Consider the following 22,344-nt stretch of genomic DNA (forward strand, 5'->3'; position numbering starts at 1 on the left):
CTTCCAGGCAGCTTCACTTCCTTCAAAATAGCTAACTCAGAGGAGTGGTGCAAGATGTAATTGAGAGGTAATTAAAATCAAGTCTTAATTTAAGGTTTTGAAGAAATGCTGTTGAATACTAATTTGATATAGACTATGCTAAGCATTTAAAAGCTGCTTAAGAAAGCCAAATGTTTCAAATTTCCCTGTGATTTGATAATGTTGAAGTGGAATAATCAACAGAAAAGCTTTCAGGTGAGAATTGGTAGGAAGACTTTAGAAATAATAATCAATGAAAAGACCAATGATATTAGATGAACATCCAATCCTTTTAGAGATGATATAATTATTAAAAAAATTATCATGCATCTCTTTGTATAGGGATGATCAATGTTTATTGTTAGTTCAGTAATTATATTACATATAGAAGAAAATCATGGTTTTCAAAATTGCTCTGGCATTCTTCTCAAAACTAGACCAATCATAAAATTTGTATGGAACCACAAAAAAACCCAAATTAGCCAAAGTAATATTGAAGAAGAAAACCAAAGCATAAGGCATCACAATCCCAGACTTTAGCCTGTACTATAAAACTGTAATCATCAAGACAGTATGGTATTGGCACAAAAACAAACACATAGACCAATGGAATAGAATAGAGAACCCAGAATTGGACCCACAAACGTAGAGCCAACTAATCTTTGACAAAGCAGGAAAGAGCATCCAATAGAAAAAAGAGAGTCTCTTTAGCAAATGGTGTTGGGAGAACTGGACAGCAACATGCAGAAGAATGAAACCAGACCACTTTCTTACACCATACACAAAAATAAACTCACAATGGATGAAAGACCTAAATGTGAGACAGGAAACCATCAAAACCCTAGAGGAGAAAGAAGGCAACAACCTCTTTGACCTTGGCCGCAGCAATTTCTTACTGGACACATCTCCAAAGGCAAGGGAATTAAAAGTAAAAATGAAATACTGGGACCTCACCAAGATAAAAAGCTTCTGCACTGCAAAGGAAACAATCAACAAAACTAAATGGCAACCAACGCAATGGGAAAAGATCTTTGCAAATGACATATCGAATAAAGGGCTAGTATCCAAAATCGATAAAGAACTCACCAAACTCCACACCTGAAAAACAAATAATCCAGTGAAGAAATGGGAAGAAGACATGAATAGACACTTTTCCAAAGAAGACATCCAGAAGGTCAACAGACACATGAAAAGATGTTCAATATCACTCATCATCAGGGAAATACAAATCAAAACCACACTGAGATATCACTTCATGCCAGTCAGAGTGGCCAAAATGAACAAATCAGGAGACTATAGATGCTGGAGAGGGTGTGGAGAAACGGTAACCCTCTTGTATTACTGGTGGGAACATGAACTGGTGCAGCCGCTCTGGAAAACAGTGTGGAGGTTCCTCAAAAAATTAAAAATAGACCTACCCTATGACCCAGCAATAGCACTACTAGGAATTTACCCAAGGGATACAGGAGTGCTGGTGCATAGGGGCATGTATACAACAACGTTTATAGCAGCGCTCTCAACAATAGCCAAATTACAGAAAGAGCCTAAATGTCCATCAACTGATGAATGGATAAAGAAGATGTGGTTTATATATACAATGGAATACTAGTTGGCAATGAGAAAGAATGAAATCCTTGCCATTAGTAGCAATGTGGATGGAACTGGAAGGTATTATGCTGAGTGAAATAAGTCAGAGGACAGATACCATGTTTTCACTCATATGTGAATCTTGAGAAACTTAACAGAAGGCCATGGGGGAAAAGAAGGGGAAAAAAAGAGTTACAGAGAGGGAGGGAGACAAAGTACAAGAGACTCTTAAATACAGAGAACAAACTGAGGGTGGATGGGGGTTGGGGGAGAGGGTAAAATGGGTGATGGGCATTGAGGAGGGCACTTATTGGGATGAACACAGGGTGTTGTATATAAGCCAATCTGACAATAAATTATATTCATAAAAAAGTAAGAAAAATAAAAAGAAATATAAAGTTGAAAGGGACTTCCAGTGCAAGAATTCTCCTTACACTACTGTAGGTATGCAGCAATTCACTCTTTGATTAAATTTCCAACTGAAAAGAAGGTCAGGCTAATTTGGGGCATTTGTATAGAAACCCATTGAACTAAAGTTCATGTCCATATTCATTAAACACTTGGAACCAATCTTTTCCTCCTCTGCTACCTCAAGTACAATCACTTTTCCACTTTCACAAGAGACATTGTTGTGTAGTGAACATGAGCTTTGGGTCACCTTGTCCTGAATTAATATACTCTCTGCTCTGTTCACTTGTGGTATAACAGGTTGTTGATCTTTCTCAGTCTCATATGAACCTGTATCTTATTGTTATTAAAGTATAGTTGACACATAATGTTAACATTAGTGTCAGGAATACAACAAATCTATATGTTATGCTATTCTCACCCGAAGTATAGCTACCATCTGTCACTATACAATGCTATTACAATACCAATGACTATATTCTCTTTCATCCCCATAACTTATTCATTCCATCACTGAAAGCCTGTTTCTCCCACTCCTCTTCACCCATTTTCCCATTCCCCATTCTCCTCTCCTCTGGAAACCACCAGTTTGTTCTCTGTATTTATGGGTCTGTTTCTGCTTTTGTTTGTGTGTCTATTTGTTCATTTGTTTTTTTCTTTAGATTCCACATATAAGTGATATAATATGGTATGTGTCTGTCTCTGGTCTGACTTATTTTACTTAGCATAATACCCTCTAGGTCCAAAAATGTTGTTGCAAAATCTGGCAACAACATACAAGATCTCATTCTTTTTTTTATAGTTGAGTAATATCCCACCGTGTATATACACCATACCACTTCTTCTTTTTCCATTCATCTATCAGTGCACAGTTAGGTTGCTTCCCTATCTTGGCTATTGTAAATAATGCTGCAATAAACACATGGGTACATATGTCTTTTTCAATTATTGTTTTCATTTACTGTGGGTAAATACCCAGTTGTGGAATTAACTGGATAGTATGGCATTTATTTTTTTTTATATTCTTTAAAAAAAGTTATTTATTTATATTGAGAGAGAGAGATAGAGAAAGAACAGGGGAGGGGCAGAGAAAGGGAGAGAGAATCCCAAGCAGGCTCCACACTGTCAAGGCAGAGCAAGATGCAGGGCTTGATCTCACAAACCGTGAGATCATGACATGAGCTGAAATTAAGAGTCCAATGCTTAACCAACTGAGCCACCCAGGCACCCCTGTTATTTCTATCTTTAATTTCTTTTTATTTTATTTTATTTTATTTTATTTTATTTTATTTTATTTTATTTTATTTTATTTTATTTTACATTTTTAATGTTTATTTATTATTATTGAGAGATACAGAGAGACAGAGGATGAGCAGGGGAGGGGCAGAGAGAGGAGGAGACACAGAATCTGAAGCAGTCTCCAGGCTCTGAACCATCAGCACAGAGCCCAATGTGGGGCTTGAACTCACAAACTGTGAGATCATGACCTGAGCTGAAGACAGACGCTTAACCGACTGAGCCATCCAGGTGCCCCTCTATTTTTAATTTCTTAAAAAAATTTTAAATGTTTATTTTTGAAAGAGAGTGAGAGAGATGGGGGGTTGGAGGGAGGGGAGAGAGACACAGAATCTGAAGCAGACTCCAGGCTCTGAGCTGATAGCACAGAGCCCAACGTGGGGCTCAAACTCACAAACTGTGAGATCATGACCTGAGCCATAGTTGGATGCTTAACTGAGTGAGCCACACAGATGCCCCTCTATTTTTAATTTCTTGAGGAACCTCCATACTGTTTTCCACAGTGGCTGCATCAATTTGTATTCTTGTGAGTATCTCTGATTAAAGCCTGTTGTCTTCATTATGCCAACGGTGGAAATACGGCCATTTTTGCTCACAGTTTCAGTTTTGCTCACAGTGGTGAGCAGTGTACTTGGCAAAAAGTAGGGGACTTGTATGATGCCTGCCCATAGTAGATGATCATTATGACCCATTACTACTAGTTCATTAGAGTCATTTGAAGTCATCTGGTATACAACTTGACTTATAACTTGAAGCCTTCATTTAAGATACTTTCCTTGGTATGCAATCTAGATTCATGATGAGACAAAGTATTCTTGTCTTTTCTTACCTTCTAACAACATTTTCCTTCTCACTACATTCTCAAATGTGAGTTAATTCTTCAAGGCCCAGTTAAAACTCCATCATTTCCTCAAGTCTGTCTTAAATACTCTAATCCCTAAAGCTCTCTAGACTTTAAAAACTTTTTTGTTGGTGGTCAATTAACACATAATAAACTGGTTGGTGCAGTTTAACATTCTCAAGTGTATTTGTTGTTTTTCATCTTTCAAAGGAGGGTTTGTATTATCCAGCATCTTCTACGGTGCCATAATGAAACTAAGTAGTTAATACATATTTGTGGAAGTGTTGATTAGAAGTTCCTGAAGTGTCATCTGTCTCATTAAGGAAAGTTTAAAGGCTATTTAATTTAATTTTCACATTGATATTTATAAAGGTAGCAACAATAATCATGTCTCAGCTTAGGGAAACTGGACTTGTTAAGTTAAGCCCCTTCTGGTGCCTGCGTGGCGACTTGACTAGGTTTCCAGATGCCTTGCAATTTTGGGTTTAACAATGTTTTAGGGCATTATGAGGACTGTCCGTATGGCATAATTATGAAATGAAATGAAGTCTTGTCATGTGTGGTATTATCTGATGGGCAGCCAATAAGTGAGGTGATGCTTACATACAGAGGCAAGTCCTCTCGAGTACTGATGGTTGAAAATCCTGGTCTAGATCCAGAGGGAGCAGGTGGTGGGAAGTTCTGACTAAGAAGGGGGTAACAGGTAAAGACTGAGCAATTAAAATAAGATGACTGTTTCTTGGTCCAAAAATTAGACTCTGCTTTGGTAGTAAGCCTTCTTCCTTTGGGACAAGTTCTCTGGGATGAGTTCTGTGATTTACAGGACACTGTTTGGTAAACCTTAAAAGTAAACTTGTTCCTTTCTCCTTCAATTCTTCCCTTAAACCTTCTTGATCACTCTATTTCCTCCCCCAACCACCTGTCACTCCAATCCTTTCATACTCTTTTCATTTTTTCCCAATAGATACTGAGAATCCATTAAGTATGAATTATTAGCAAATGAAAACTAGAGGTCAAGAGGGGCAAAATCTTTCAACTCTGTCAGGAGGTGAAGATAAATTATTGTACTTTATGCTTCTAATGCAGTAGACATAAAAAGAAAAATTAAAAGTTAAGTTTACATATTAGAATAAGATGAATGTTCATATCCTACTACATATTTCTTGATATATATATATCTTGATTTATATTTCTTGATATATGTGTGTATATATATATTTAAATTTAAATCCATCCCAAGTGTCCACTGATACATGAATGCATATAGAAAATGTGGTGTATACACACACACACACACACACACAATGGGATATTTATTCAGCCATAAAAAAGAAGAAATCTTGCCATTTGTAACATGGATGGATCTAGAGAGTATAAAGCTATGCAAAATAAGTCAGTCAGAGAAAGACAAACACCATATGATTTCACTCATATGTGGAATTTAAGAAACAAAACAAATGAGCAAAGGAAAAACAAGAGACAAAAAAAAAAAAAACCCAAAAACAAAACCCAGCCTCTTAACTATAAAAACAAAGGATTTCCAGAGGAGGGGGTGAAGTAATAAAGGGTTAAGAGTACACTTACCTTGATGAGCACTGAGTGATATATGGAATTGCTGAGTCATTATATTGTACACCTGAAAATAGTATAACACTGTACGTTAACTATACTGGAATTAAAATTTTTTTAAATGGAAATGAGAAAAAAAATAAATTCATGAGTGATACATATACCTGTCTCATGTCTTGTCTCTTTCTCTCTCTCATCTATCTGTTTAATTTATCTATATAACCTATCATCTTCTCGTATCCATCCTTTGCTCATGTAACATAAAAAAGTCTATTATATATATATTTTTTTTTGAATGGAGATTTTATATTATTTTGATTAGCATTTTTAGCTTCTGTTAATCAGGGAACCTGGCAATTTTGGAATAAGAAAATAACTTAGGAAGCACATTATAACATTTTTACATATGCAGTCCATATTGGCACCAACTATTCCAAATAGCCATCCAGAATAATTTGGGTCACTTCTGTAAAACTGTAATGAAACAGGAGTTGTTTTTAAAGACTACAGTCTGTTCAGATTTCTTTAAATCATCTTGATTCCTTAAGATTGTATGTATGTGGTCCAAAGAATTTTTTTGTATGAGTTATGTATCTTGAGAACATCTTCAATTCCTAAATACCAGGCAAACACCATGAACCCTAATTGGGTGTTGGGATTTTGCTGATGAAGGTCTGCTCAAAGTGAGGCTCCTGTTAATGCTAAAGTTCCTCTTTCTCTCCAAGTGTACCTAAGCAAGGAGGATAATGTCTATGCAGTTAATGGCTCCAGTTTCACATTTTAGGAAGCCAAAAAGATAGGCTTTCTGCAGTCAGGCCACAGCTGTCAAACTTTCTCTGATCTCAATTAAAATATCCCTTCATGAACTTATGGACATGGAGAAAAACACAATAATTCCTTTTTTTCCACTATGGTATTCAGTCATGGTTGATTAAAATCCTGTTATGTATTTAGTGTTTAGATTTTATGATTTCTTTTGATTTTTAATTTTTCTGGAATCTTTCAATAGTGAATTTAAAACGTGAAGTTTGTATTCAAGTTTAAGCAAAGACCCTGATACATATTTCCTAAAAATTCTAAATATTACATTTGAATAATCCAACTTAGCATTCCTTTCCCTGGGAAGAGTTTGTGTAAGAATATACAACACAAAATCACTAGGAAAAGGTGAGAAATACCCTCTCTAAGCTTCAAGAATGTGTTTTCTTTTGCTTTTTAAAATGAATAGAGTTTATTATACAAGTTAGGTGGATTTAGGGGCAAAGATTCAAAATACACTTTTTTTGGTAAAGATCAAAAAGCCATACTATTTCTGAAAACGTCAAAACTCTAGGAGAGGATTTATAATGTTTCCAGAAAGCTTTTCTTTCTGAATGTGCACTTACGTGCTTTGTTGTGCAGCAAATCTCCAAAAGTGTCTCTTAATGCCCATTGACACACCAGTTCTCAGCAATGCAGGCAGATCCATCATGTTTTCTGAGTAAAACCTTGCTGTAATGTACCTAAAACCATGTATACGTCCTCATGACAGCTTACATTGGCTTATATGTAATGATTGTCATTTTTCTTGTGACACATATTCTTTTAAATCTCCAATATTTATGTTACATGTGAGCTCTATTCTTAAAGTATAGTGCAAATTTGTGGGCAAATACACTTTAAAATGTCCTTAAAATGAAGAGTAAACAAATTCCCAAAATGCATATTTTCAAGTCTTGATATAATAGTGTCTTTAAAATTTTTATCAATAGAAATGTGAGCATGAAAATGTTTTAATGCTTCTTCTTAAAGTTTTCAATTTTTATTTCATTTTTTCCAAAATATTTATTTATTTATTTATTTATTTATTTATTTATTTATTTATTTTTAACTTAAAAGAAAAATTCCAGTGTTGTTAACATACAGTGTTATATCAGTTTCAGATGTACAATACAGTGATTCAACAATTTCATATATTACTCAATGCTTATCAAGGTAAGTGTACTCTTAGTCCCCTTCAGTCATTTCACCCACTCTCCCACATGCCTCTCCTCTTATAATTTGTTCTCTGTAGTTAAGAGTCTTTTTTGTTTTTTGTTTTTTGTTTTTTTTGGTTTGTCTCTCTCTTTTTCTTTGTTGTTTTGCTTCTTTAATTCCACAGATGAATGAAATCATATGGTATTTGTCTTTCTGTGACTGGTTTATTTAGCTCAGCATTATATTCTCTAGATCCATTCATGTTGTTGCAAATAGCAAGATTTCATTATTTTTTATGGCTGAATAATATTCCATTGTATATATACTACATCTGTATCCATTCATCTCTTGATGAATATTTAGGTTGTTTTTATAGTTTGGGTATTGTGAATAATGTTGCAATAAGGGTACATATATCTCTTCAAATTAGTGTTTTAATACTCTTTGGATAAATACTTGGTAGTGCGATTCCTGGATGGTAAGGTAGTTCTACTGTTAATTTTTTGAGGAATCACCATACTGTCTTTCACAGTGGCTACACCAGTTTGTATTCCCACCAACAATGCATAAGGTTCCTTTTTCTCTTCATCCTTGCCAACACTTATTTCTTGAATTTTTGATTTTAGCCATTCTGATAGGTGTGAGGTAATATTTCATCATGGTTTTGATTTGAATTTCCCTGATGTTGAGCATCTTTTCAGGTGTCTGTTGGTCATCTATATACCTTCTCTGGAGAAATGTCTGTTCATGTCTAAAATTTTCAATCTTTAAAAATCATCATTGAATAAGCAAATTCAAGGGTATTTTTTTGTTTTTAATTCAAGGTTTTGTTGGCATGTAGCAATCAATGAACAGATGTATAATCTAACATAGGAAGTGACACTGTTGACTAATTAAGTCAATGTGGAAAAATAGACCTATATGTTTAATTTTCCCAAGCAGAACAAATTCTTCATCCCCTCACTTTAACTTTGAATTTTCAAGTTCCTTGGTTCCATTTTCACTTGGTTTGTACTCTGTTTATGACATTGTTCCTACAATGCTTGAGGGCATTGGAAGCTTGGAACTTACTACAGTCCTTGATTGATGTAGTCAAAACTGTCTTCCCACAGCAGAGCAACTTTGACTACTTTAATTATTAAACTGTGTTTCTTTGTAGAAGGCAGTTTCAACCCTTTTGTTTCACTGTCACTTTAAAGCACTTACGCTGATTGGACAAACGTTTCCTGGAGTCTCTTGGTTACAGACTCCATGCCATTTGCATAGGGAGCAAGGAAGGGATGGCAGCCTGAGGAAATCCTCAGCTGGAGAAGGCAATCTTTTCCCTTTTCATGGATCTCAGATTATAGAGGGGAGACATGAATAAACCAAGAGTTGCCATATGCTCCCAGTAATAAGTGCTGTAATAGTAATATGCCCAGAATTCCATTAGTGACTTCTACCTGGGGGAGAGAAGAGAGAATTCATTTAAGAAGTTTGTCCCGAAAAAGTTGTATATCCATAATCATTTAAAAGTGAATCAGGGGCGCCTGGATAGCTCAGTCGGTTAAGCTTGACTTTTGATTTCGGATCAGGTCATGATTTCACAGTTCATGATATTGAGCCCTGCATCAGGCTCTGTGCTGACAGCACAGAGAATGCTTGGGATTCTCTCTCTCCCTTTGTCTCTGCCCCTCCCCAATGCATGTGTTGCATGCGTGCTCTCTCTCTCAAAATACATAAATAAACTTAAAACAAATTTAAAAAGTAATGAACGGAGACTGGAAGAAGGTGTGTGTCATGAAATGGCTTAGCAATTCATAGCAATGAAAACTAACTAACTAACTAAATAAAATAAATAAATGTGAATCAAAGACCAATTAGGTCCACAAGAGAGGAGGTACAAAACGGTCTACTCAAATTTACAAGGAATGGGTTGTCAATGGTTACTAACAATTGAGAAATAATAGATTGGGATGTGAGCTGTTTCTCTTCTTGTAAACATTAGTGTGTCATACATATTTATTATGGCCTTTGCCTTTGCCCACGACTTAATATTTTTTAAAGTATTTTTTTAATAGCAGTTTTAGGTATACAACAATGGTACAGAGATTTCCCACATTGCACTGCCCGCACACATGCAAATACGCCTCCATTATTAGCATCCTCCACCGGAGTGGTACTTTGTTACAATTTATGAATCTACACTGACATGTTGTTATCACCATAGTTTACATTGTGGTTCACTTCTGTTATACATTCTGTAGGTTTGGACAAATGTATAGAAATGTGCATACATCATTATCATATCGTGCAGTATCATATCATTGTATCATGTCATTATGGTATCATGTCAGTACCATATCATAGGGTAGTTTCACTGCCCTAAAAATTCTCTGTGCTCTACCTAATAAGCTCTCCCTTTTCCTTAACACCTATCAACTACTGCTCTTTTCCATCTCTCCACAGTCTTGCCTTTTACAGAATGTTACATAATCAAAATCATACAGTATGTAGCCTTTCCAGATTGACTTCCTTCATTTAGTAATATGCTTTTACGTTTCCTCCATGTTTCATGGGTTGTTTTCATGGCTTGATAGCTCATTTCTATTCAGTACTTAATAAAATTCCATTGTCTGGATGGGCCATTATTTATCCATTCACCCACTGGTTGCTTCCAGTTTTGGTAATTTGAATAGAGTTGCTATTAACATTTGTGTGCAGGCTTTTGTGTGGACATAAGTTTTCAGCTCCTTCAAATAATTAAAAAGGATTGTGATTGCTGGACTACTAGGTAAGAGTATGTTTAGTTTTATAAAAGATAGTAATTTTTGGGGGCGCCTGGGTGGTTCAGTCAGTTGAGCGTCCGACTTTGGCTCAGGTCATGATCTCGCAGTCTGTGAGTTTGAGCCCCGCTTCGGGTTCTGTGCTGACAGCTCAGAGCCTAGAGCCTGATGCCTGGAGCCTGCTTCGGATTCTGTGTCTCCCTCTCTCTCTGCCCCTCCCCCACTCATGCTCTGTCTCTCTCTGTCAAAAATAAACATAAAAAAACCAGTAATTTTTTGTTTGTTTTCTTCCCTTTATAGATTATAGTACCTTGAAGACAGAGAGTGTGTTTATTTTTCTCAGTACCTGTCCTAATGTCATCTAGCTGAGTCTTACCCTGAATAGCCCAACACTGTCTCAGTAAAATCTTAAATTACATGTAAGTATACATGCAATATACAAATATGTATAAAATAAAGTGTTCTTTTGTTAAAAGCAAAAAATTCTGACCTTAATATGGTTTTATAATAAAATATTTTAGCACAGTTTTAAATAATCACAGCACTAAGATCAGTGTCAAAGCATTTAACTTTTCTGATAATCACTTTTAAAAAGTTCTTTAAGATGAGGGAATTAAAATAAATGCTACTTAAGATATCTTCCAAGTTAATATTCTAAGATGCTAGTTATCATGTTTTATTTATTTTGTGAAACTTAAATTAGGAGTTAAAAACACAGCATGTGAAAATAATGTACAGATTTGTGGGGAATAAGCTTAGAAATTTCCTGGGCTTACACCAATGGGTTAACAAGGGACAGAGAATTACAAAGCCATAGGATGCTCACATGAGTTTGGGTAAACAAGATTAGGACCCCAAGAGAGAGGGGGATGCAAAGGCACCCATGATAGAGAGGGGAGTGCAAATGCCCCCAGAATATACAGGGGGTGTAGAGGCACCCAGAATAGAGAGGAGGGCAAAGGACCCCAATACATAGGTATATGAAGTAAGCAAGATAAGGCATTCAGGGCAAAAACGCCCCCCCCCCCCAATTTAGTACTATTTTTTTTTTAAATTTTTTAACGTTTATTCATTTTTGAGACAGAGAGAGACAGAGCATGAATGGGGGAAGGTCAGAGAGAGAGGGAGACACAGAATCTGAAACAGGCTCCAGGCTCTGAGCTGTCAGCACAGAGCCCGACGCGGGGCTCGAACTCACAGACTGCGAGATCATGACCTGAGCCAAAGACGGACGCCCAACCGACTGAGCCACCCAGGCGCCCCCCAATTTAGTACTATAACAGAAAGCTGCTTTCACAGGAAGTAAGGACCAAATTAGGTAAGCAGGTAAATGGGGCTATAGACCACCACGCTGCACTGTGGGTGATACTGCCCAGAGCAGAAATGACAAGCAAAAGAAAAGGTGCCTTGTTAACCCTGAGGTTATTTGCCCTATCTGTCTTATCCCCTAGGCTAGCAAGATAAACAGACATGGTGCCTCCTGTCTGCTGCTAACAACCATCTGCCCATCTGCCTGGTGCCAGGATTTTGTTTTATATTGACCCAAACCCTGAACATTGTGTATCTTCAAAACCCCCTTTCCCTCATGCCCATGAGTTAATTTTCACAGATTCATTGTCTCTTTGTGCACATCTATCACATTTGTAGCCTTCTGATCTTAATAAATACGGGGCAATGATCCTTATTCTGGGCTCTTGTCTTTTCCCGGATATTAGCCATCTCTCACTTTAATCCTGCATCCCGCTATCTTGCTGGCCAAGAGAGAACTTTAGACTTAAGAGTCTACAACACAGATTTGTATTCTTAATGTTTACAGGAAAAAGAGAAGTAAGGCTATCTTACCTTAAATAACTAATACAGTTATAGAATTTTATGATACTTTCACAAAAGATTTCACTTGTTCATTGATGTAGATATTGTTATACACGAGGGGAATGACACTTTGAATGTTAAGTAACTTGCACAAGATCTCAAAACAGCAGAGCCACCAAACCTGATTCTTGGGATAGGCTCTTTCCATCAAATCAATGCTGGTGCTTTGGAAAACTGAACTCTAAGGATGTTCTAAGTCCACACTTGCTGTGATTAAAATCTCTGTTTTTCCCTTTGACTTCTTTCCCTGTTTTCCAAAGTGAATATTCTGATGTGAAGAACTAGCTCCCATAGTGATTTCTAAATGAAGTGTCTGCTGCATTGATGTGGACGGATGCACACAGGACAGAGGATGGTATCAAGAGCTGATAAAACTCTCTCTAGGAATAGAGAAGAAATATTTATATGCTTCTGGGGATATCACCAAGAAATTCTGCCAGGGCAGGGAATTAGGTCATTGGTGAAGAATAGATTTTGCCAAGACATAGATTATTCAGGAGGGGTATTGATAGCAATATGCTAGAAGATTATAAACTCTTCCCTAGAAAAGAATTGTGTGTTTTAACAGATTGTTGGAGCAGATGGAGATATGACATTCACTACCATAATTTACATTAACATGCTACAAGACAGATTTGCCTTGATAAAAAAAAAAGCTGAAACCCTGTCAAAGATTCAAAAACAGCTTTTCATCAGTTCATTTCATCTCCCTGAAACTTGATTTGATTTAGTTTTGAAAAACAGGACACATTATAAATTTACACCAGGTATGATGATATATGGAAGCAAAATCCTTTAAAATGTCCCATCTTCAAAAAATATAATTCATAAAAATGATGATCTCTTGTTGCCAAATGTGTCTGTTTATTTCATTATGATGTTCCCTGCTTACTGAAATAGAACAGTGAATGATGCATCTGCTCAAGGAAGCCACGTAACATTTAAACATCTGTCCAGTATTGTCACATATGTTTATACCTGTACTGAGAATTTCTCTTTATTTAATCTTTTGGCCTCACTTTAATGGATTAAAATTCTTTGTTTTAGGTTTTTCTTAATCAATTCAGCACTAGACTTTTCTATACTTGACACTAATGATGTACTCCTCATCTGGGAAGACTCAATCTAATTTAAGCTATTCTGTCAAATTAACAATACTTCAATTATTGAGACAATTCTAGAACTAGAAACATGTAGGGTCAAACAGATAGGATCTAATCATAAGCAAAGTGGAATAATGACTGTTCATGTGAGAAAAACTACCTGGCCAGTCTTAACAGTCTGTTTAGATCACGATTGGATGTTCTACATAGGTGTCTTATAGTACATACTCAGTATACATTAGGTGATTTGGATTTACTTTTTTTTTTAAGTTTATTTATTTTGAGAGCAGCAGAGACAATGCAAGTGTGGGAGGGGGCAGAGAGAGATACAGAGACAGAGAACCCCAAGCAGACTCCATGCTGACAGTGCAGAGCTTGATGCGGGGCTTGAACTCACAAAACCATGAAATCATGACCTGAGCCAAAACCAAGAGCTGGAGGCTTAACCGACTGAGCCACCCAGGCACCCCTGGGTTTACTTTATTGATGGGGCATATAGCCTAAATCTTAACTAAATGAAGTTTTTCTGAGCTTCAGGGTTAAAGATGGGCAAATATTACTCTCCTGAGTTTAAACTTAACACAGAGTATTTGGGGTCTCAAAAATATAGGGCTGTTTCATAGTGTAGTTTTAACTGCTGTTTCACAATGGCCTTGTCTTAATTTACACAATAATGAGCTGCGGAATTTATTAAGTTGAAACATGAAAACCCACTTGTAGTAGTTTACTACCATCAAAAGAAAATGTATATAACAAAAACACATGCACTTTTGTTCTTTACTATATTGTACACAAGCTTAGTTTTTATTCAACAGTTGAGACTTGTATATGAATCACCCTTTCCAAGTGAAGGTTTATTTACTGAAAAAAATTTTTAATGTTTATTTATTTTTGAGAGAGAGAGAGAGAGAGAGGAAGTGGGAAGGGGCGGAGAGGGAGAGGGAGACACAGAATCCGAAGCAGGCTCCAGGCTATGAGCTGTCAGCACAGAGTCTGACACAGGGCTCAAACTCACAGACTGCGAGATCACGACCCGAGCTGAAGTCCAATGCTTAACCGACTAAGCCACCCAGGCGCCCCTCAAGTGAAGATTTATGAACTTTGACGTAAACAATGACGTGTGGTGAGTCAGAATAAGACCAAGTAAATTAGTCAGTATGTTCAAGTCAGTCTGGGCTTTTATGTTGCTGTGCATAACTCCAAGGTAACGTACAGAGCTTACAGAACTTTACGTAAGGAAGCTACTATCACCAACTATAGGGAAATGTTTTCATAAAACAAAGAATTTATACTTAATGAGATGACAAAGTTCACAAGTCTTTCAAGGACTTAGGTAGGAAATAAGGTAGGCTCTGGAAAATCTTTGGGAGATAAAGAAACAGTTTTTCTGCTCAGAGTCACAGTAAGAATATTTCTGTTTAAGACGTAATATTTTAAGTGACTGGAAGAGGAAAATCCCTGCAGTACCAATCAGAGTAGCAACATTACTCTTTATGGCACATGCTAATAAAGTATTTTTAAGTGCATTTTTTTAAGTATAATCAAGACATTAAGGCTTGGAGCAGAATAATAACCTGTTTTTTTAGAAGTGAAGTCTAGAATATGATCAAGGAAAAAATTAAAGGGAAATGATTTGGGACCTTGTAAGGAAATACAGATTGGTGTAGGGATGATTAAAGGAAGCTGGAAGATAGAACCCTTTAATGGAAGCCTGTTTAAAGGGGAATGGCCTGAGGGAATGCATTATGTATATAATTGTCCTGCAACCTTATACTAAAGATAGTAATTCAGGGAGGACTAGAGAAAGAAGCAAAAACAATTTAGGGGGGTCGCCTGGTCCTTTCATTGGTTAATGCTCTCCTATCACACCTAATGAACACAATGCAAATTGTGAGAAGACTTGTACTTAGGAATCATAGAGATGGTTGTGGATGAATGGGTAAAATTCCCACACGTTTATATATAAGGTATGTCTATAGGGTTCAATAGTATATATAGGAAATTGGAGGATTGCAAGGAACAGGGAAAGGAGGTTGGAAGGTGGGTACTATGGGACTATGTTATCTGCATTGTCTGGAAGCAAAGGAGAGCTATGGTAGATGTTATGTGATAATCTTTCTTTTTCCAATGCACAATTCCTCTTTGTGCATGGAGCCGGAGACTGAATATGGGCTTATGTTGTTGCCTTTTTATTGGCATCTGTGCAATTTTCCCAGATACCATTTTTTTCATAGACTCTGATGATGGGCATGAGAAAACTTTCTTGTGAAATGCTCTCTCTGGAAGAGAAATGCATAATTTTAAACTGGGCATATGTTCTTAGCCAGGAATTGTTTCCAACTCACAACTAAATACAGGCTGATTTAGATACGCTGCTTCTTTGAATGTCTGTCATAGCACTTAAAAAATCTCAATTGTTATTTATTCTATCACATCGGTAAGCATTCTAAATTCTTAGTCTCTGGTCTGAAATATTCAGCCTTGCCTTTTCTAGTTGGATTTTCATCCAAAGTTGTTAATGTATTAGTGGGATATCAGAGTAATGATCTGTTTGCCTATCTATCTACCTATCTGTCTGTCTGTCTGAATGGGAATAAACACACATAAATACCACTATATAGAATTGTGTGGGCTATGCCTGATGAGGAGTATTTGATATTGATGCATAAGAAAGTAGTATTCAGACATCTTGTATTCAATCAATAGGTAGCATTGTGTCCTTGGGAAAATCAATTACACTTTGCAGTCTTTAGTTTTAAAAGGGTGAGAAAGTACAAGATAGTGGTGAGAAAATGGGATCACAACAGTGAGAAAATGGACAAGGTGGCTTTAAGGAAGGTTTGATAGATTATTTTATAGGATTTAAAGACATTTAGAAAAGGAATGGTTTTTGTGTATGTGAGTGTGTGTGTGTGCGTGTGTGTGTATGTTGGGTACGTATGTATTTGCATGTGAGAGTGGATATGGTGGATACATGTAGGGAGCTATTAAGGGGGAGCCATAACTTTCTTCAAATATTTAAAAGAAAAGTACCTGGATGAGAGATTAGGTTGTTCAGCATAGTCAGGAAAAAAAAAAGAAACAAAAAACAAACAAACAAAAAAAAACTTTTCTCAGGTGGAATTAACAGAGAGATAACTAATTTTTGTTGTTTTTCAACATAAAGAAAGGTTGACAGACTTATCTTTATCATGGGATTGAATGTTCAAATACTAGTTGGACAAGCACTTGAATAATTGATGGTAAGACAGTTATGAGCACTGACTATGGTATCAGGCAGACTTTGATTTACCACTAGTTAAATACTAATTTGACTACTTAACTTGTTTTGTCACCTTTGGGAAATTCTTGAATAGCTCTCAGCTTTATTTTCCTGCTCTGCTCGGGGATAGCATGGGTTAAACACTGGACTTACTGTGAAATTACCCAGCATACTAACTACTTGATATCTTTTTGTATTATAGGAAGGAGTAACTTATGGATCATGTGAGAGTGGTTGGATATCATACAGAAAAATATGATTAGCAACACCAAAAAATGGCCTATTTCACCACTGAGATGATTCCTGTCAATGTGGAAAAAAAATAATTGGTCCATATTGTTAGATAATTCAAACACAGAGAAAATTATAAGATGAAAAATAAAAGGTTTCCTCCTTCTCAGTTCTTTCATCCATGGTAGCCACTGATATGAGTCTTTCCAGAAAGTTTTTAGGTTTATGCATAGAAAATTTATAATGCTTTTGGATGCAATAGAAAGCTCAACACAAACTGGATTAAATAATAAAGGAAGAGTATGTAACTAAAATATCCAGAAGAACAAATTTAAGGGAAGAGTTTAATTGAAAAGTTTATGATGTTGGGGTGCCTGGGTAGCTCAGTCGGTTGAGCGTCTGACTTTGGCTCAGGTCATGATCTCACAGTCCATGAGTTCAAGCCCCATGTCGGGCTCTGTGCTGACAGCTTGGAGCCTGGAACCTGCTTTGAATTCTGTGTCTCCCTCTCTGTCCCTCCCCCACTCATGCTCGCTCTCTCTCTCTCTCTCAAAAATAAAATAACATTAAAAAAAAAAGTTTATGATGTCATCAGGGCCCCAGGTATGAGTTTTTGAGGTTCTCAACTCTCTTTTCCTCCATGTGTTGCCTTTATTTTCAGATTGGCTTCCTGCTGATTAAAACAAATAATTCCTGTAAGTCTAAATTGTTCAGGCAAAAGAAAAGAAAAGAAAAGAAAAGAAAAGAAAAGAAAAGAAAAGAAAAGAAAAGAGAAAGGAAAAAAGAAAAGAGGAGAAAAGAAAAACACCTGTTACAGTAAATTCCAAGCATAGCTTTTAATGGTCAACCTGAATACTAGAGTCTGGCTTAGTTCATGTGCACTTGCATGTACTAGTCTTTGTTGCTAGAGGAATAGCACTGACAATTGGATTACCTTGTATCAACGTATTTCACCCTTGGAGCTGTGGGAGAATTTAGTTGTCTCAAATGACATGGACCCCACATGAACTGGGGACATTTGGAAAATGGAAAATGGGATGGGAAAGATGGGGAAACATTCCAGTTATCTCTTACTACATAACAAACTGCCTCAAAATTCTGTGGTTTAAAGGAACTATTATTTTATCATGCTCCCTGGTTGTGTATGAGGAATGTGGAGAAGTCACAGTGAGAACAGCTTGTCTTCATAAGGTCTAATGTATTATATGGGAATATTTGAAAGGCTAGGGACTGAGATCTTCTGGAGACTTCTTTACTCATGTTTCAGGGACCTAGTCTGGAATGTATATAGGTGGATCTCAGCTGAGGCTGTTGACCAGAGCACTTGCACAGAAGTGCCCTCTCTTTCTTTCTCTCTTAAAGTAAACTTTATTTAGTCTTCTTTTCAAACCAATCTAGTCTAAAAATGAGTGGAGGTTGAGAAGAAAGAACATGAACTATTCTAACAGACAAACTCATACAGAAAAATAGAAAGGAGGGAGGATGAGCACTGGGGAAAGACTTCTGTGTCAGATCTTCTCCATCTTAGAAATGAGGTTGCCACAATGAGGTCATTTTTTTTTAGTCTTCTCCTCAGTGGTCTTCTTTAGAGAACGGATGTGCATCTGCTCCTTCCTCAGGCTTACCTGAGAAGCCAAGGCCTCATTTTGGGCCTTGCTCCAGACCTGAGTGATGTCCTCATTTGGCAGTGTGAGTTTCTTTTCTGTGTGGGTCTTTAGCACTTGGTATTTCTGGCCTTCCTTTTCAATTATTATTATTTAATCCTCAGTACATACCTTCAGTGATTCATTACTTATGTGGTAGCCTTTAATCACTTCCTTCTGTTTCTCAAACCATTTGAAGAAGTCAGAGAAAGATTTTTCCATGGAGTTTATAATTACAGTAAGTTTGTCCTTTTCTTTCAGAACCATTTGGATTTGGAGAGGTTACAGCTCAAGATGATGTAGAGGGTCCAGAGAACACCTCTTTCCATGAACACACTGAATGTGCTGCTATATATGGAACAACTTCCTCTGAAAAATCCTAAAAACTGTCTGAGCAACCCATAAACATCTGGAGAATGAGAAGGCCCACATCGAAGTAGTTTGAACCCCACATTGGGCATCCTATTTTTAACACCTAGCACCTGAGAGATGAGACCCAAAACATCTAGCTTTGAAAAACAACTAGACTCATATCCATGAGACACACAAAGCTATGACAACCTGAGAAATGACTCTTTAAAGGGTTTGTGTACTTGGACTCACCTGCCTCAGGGCCCAGCACAGAAACAGCTGATCAAGAGATGCCCATACTTTATGTGATTGAGGCTCATTTGGTAATCTTAAAGTTTGGCGTGGGAGGCAAGCATCTAATTTAGCACACATTCTCATATTCAAGGGGCATGTTGGCTGGTGGGTACCATCTCATGCTCTCTCTCTGTCTCTCTCAGTGTGTGTCATCTCTGTTTTCCTCTTTTTTTTCCTGTGGTCACCATCTATACACTCCCCCCTCTGCCTCTTTCTGGTTGGTGTGTGTCATCTTTGTGCTCTAGCCAGCAGGGGCCATCTTCTTTTTTAAATTAAAAAAATTTTTCCCTTCTCCGGGTGGATGGTATCTATAAGCTCTCTCTGTGCCTCACTCTAGTTGGTGGGTGCCATTTTTAAGCTCTCCCTCTGCAGTGCTCCAGAGCACTAGTATCTTCCAGAGGGGAGCTTTTATATACATCTTGTGCCCTCGGCTTTGTGGCTATTGCCCAGAGGACACCCCTTAATCACCTAGTTGTAAAGGCCAGAGGAACTTGGGATCCTGGATCCTACGAGCCAGTAACAGTTGGAGAGACAGTTCTTGGTAGACTACCACCCGCAGGGCATTGCACAGATAGCTGACTGAAACATACCTCCGGTCTTTCTAGGAAAGAGGCCTATTTGCTTATTGAAGAACTTTGGCGTGAGGGCAGATTTCTGGTTTGTCATTCAACTAGGGGCCTAAAGAGGTGCTCTTAGGGAATGGAGGCTGGTGGATACAATCTTTGCAGGCTCCCTCTGCCTTGCTCCAGCTTGCCACCATCTCCCAGAAAGGAGTTTATACCTTGCCTGGCACCTCAATTTTTTCTTGTTCAAATACAATGTCATCCAGTATCAGTTATACTCATAAAATTTCCAAGGGTATTTTGGAATGGAAGACATGTTTTTTCATCTGTTATTTTGCAAGTTTTTGCTTAATTATTCTTTACAGTGTTACTATGGATTCAATAATGAAATAGAAAAGCATGTGAGAAAAAAGGCATGGAAAGGGAATCACATGCTTAACAGAATGCATTTCTAATTGCCTTAGTTTAATGCTGTACAGATGACATAAACATCTCTATCTTTCTGCAGATGAAATGAGGGTTGGAGGTGAATTCAATGCCAGTAACTGCACTATCATCACAATTAGTTCTCTCAAGTTTATTACATCCATTTCCACTACCAGGTGAATTTATGCTTAAGTGTGAAAACAGTGCATGAAAAACAATCTGTGAAAAAGCTAACTTTCTTTTCACAGCTTTTAAAATATAACAGCATGATGGTTCAAATCCATTATCTGATTTATCAACTGGTCAAGCTGATATTCTGATCTCTACTGATGCCTGTCACTACACGACCATGAAGTTGCCAGGAATGAAAAATCCTATTTCAAAATGGGGGGAAAATGCCCTCCAAGTAACCCCATTGGAGAGAAAATGAACAAGAATGACAGACAGAAAAGGCTAAAAATAGATTATGGGACAACAAATGGCAGAGGCAACAAATCTGAATGTGAATTTAAGTTTTCAGCTTAAATTTACATTATTTTCAGAACTTTCATTTGATAAAACTATATGGAGAATTAAGTACTGTATATAATGTCCAATTATAGTATATTGTTTTATAATTAATAATTTTATTGCTGATAACTTTGTCATGAGTGTTTCTTTGGAGCCAAAGTGTCAAGGTGAAGAGATGTAGTATACTTAAATTATTTTTGGTTACTGAATTGCAAAAACAAATTATGTGAGTTATTTTTTAAAAACTTTTTATAATTAATACTTAAAAAACATTTTTTAATGTTTATTTATTTTTGAGAGAGACAGAGACAGAGAGAGCGAGTATGAGCAGGGGAGGAACAGAGAGAGAGACACAGAATCTGCAGCAGATCCTGGTTCCAAGCACAGAACTTGATGCAGAGCTCAAACTCAAAAACCACGAGATCATGACCTGAACCAAAGTTGGATGCTTCACTGGCTGAGCCACCCAGCTGCCCCTAATTAATACTTTTTTTTAATGTTTATTTTATTTTTGAGACAGAGAGAGATAGAGAATGAACGAGGGAGGGTCAGAGAGAGGGAGACACAGAATCTGAAACAGGCTACAGGCTCTGAGCTATCAGCACAGAGCCCGACGTGGGGCTCGAACTCACGGACCGTGAGATCATGACCTGAGCCGAAGTAGGATGCTTAACCGACTGAGCCACCCAGGTGCCTCCTAATTAATACTTTTTTAGAGGAATATTTTAGCTGTTTATTATGCTACAACTTTATGGACTGCATTTAAAAAAAATTAATGTTTATTTTTGAGAGAGAGGGAGAGAGGGAGAGAGAAAGGGAGAGAATGAATGGGGGAGAGGCAGAGGAAAGGCAGACACAGAATTCAAAGCAGGCTCCAGGCTCTGAGCTGTCAGCGCAGGGCCTGATGACATAGGGCTCAAACTCACAGACTGCAAGAACATGACCTGAGCCCAAGTCAGATCATGGGACTGAGCCACCCAGGCTCCCCTGGACTACATTTTTAATGGAGAATATAACAATTGATTTTGCCTTTCACAACCCAAATATTGAAAGAAAATGAGAAACAAAAACATCATATATTTCCAATGTTTAATTCAGTCCTATGACCTACATGGAGTAGATTGGAATGTTTTATACTTGGTTAAATATTTATCAAAATGATGCATCCTGTGTTATTAAATTAACTAGAACTTAACAAAATTTAATATAAGATGAATTTATCCTCTTATAGAATACTTTCAAATATTACGATATTACATGGCTTTCTGTTAAATGAATGTATTTTCCATTTTTTTCAGACTTTCAAATATTTGATCGTTTAAAATAAGTCTATTTAAAAAATAATTCTGGTGCCTGAAATGATTCTCTAGCACATGGATCAAACAAGAAAAAGCAAAAAGGAGTTTACAGATGAGTAAACAGACTGCTAAATAAGATGTCTAAATGGAGATTATATTTAATTGCTAAAAGAGCATTATTTAAAATAAGTTCCCTTTACGGAGTGCCTGGGTGGCTCAGTCAGTTAAGTGCCTGCCTTCAGCTCAGGTCATGATCTCACAGTTCATGAGTTTGAGCCCTGCATCTGGCTCTATGCTGACAGCTCAGAGCCTGGAGCCTGTTCAGATTCTGTGTCTCCATCTCTCTCTGCC

The 22,344-nt window shown here is 37.0% G+C and overlaps 1 pseudogene; it reads right to left on the reverse strand.

The window, feature by feature from the left end:
* Positions 1 to 4,654: 4,654 nt before the first annotated feature.
* Positions 4,655 to 22,344, reverse strand: part of LOC124507549 (transforming acidic coiled-coil-containing protein 3-like) — a 43,704-nt pseudogene continuing 26,014 nt past the window's right edge.

Source organism: Lynx rufus, unplaced genomic scaffold (assembly GCF_022079265.1).
Source record: "Lynx rufus isolate CCGP_SWC_20201006 ecotype Redwood Valley unplaced genomic scaffold, mLynRuf1.p SCAF_12, whole genome shotgun sequence".
Classification (NCBI taxonomy): Eukaryota; Metazoa; Chordata; class Mammalia; order Carnivora; family Felidae; genus Lynx; species Lynx rufus.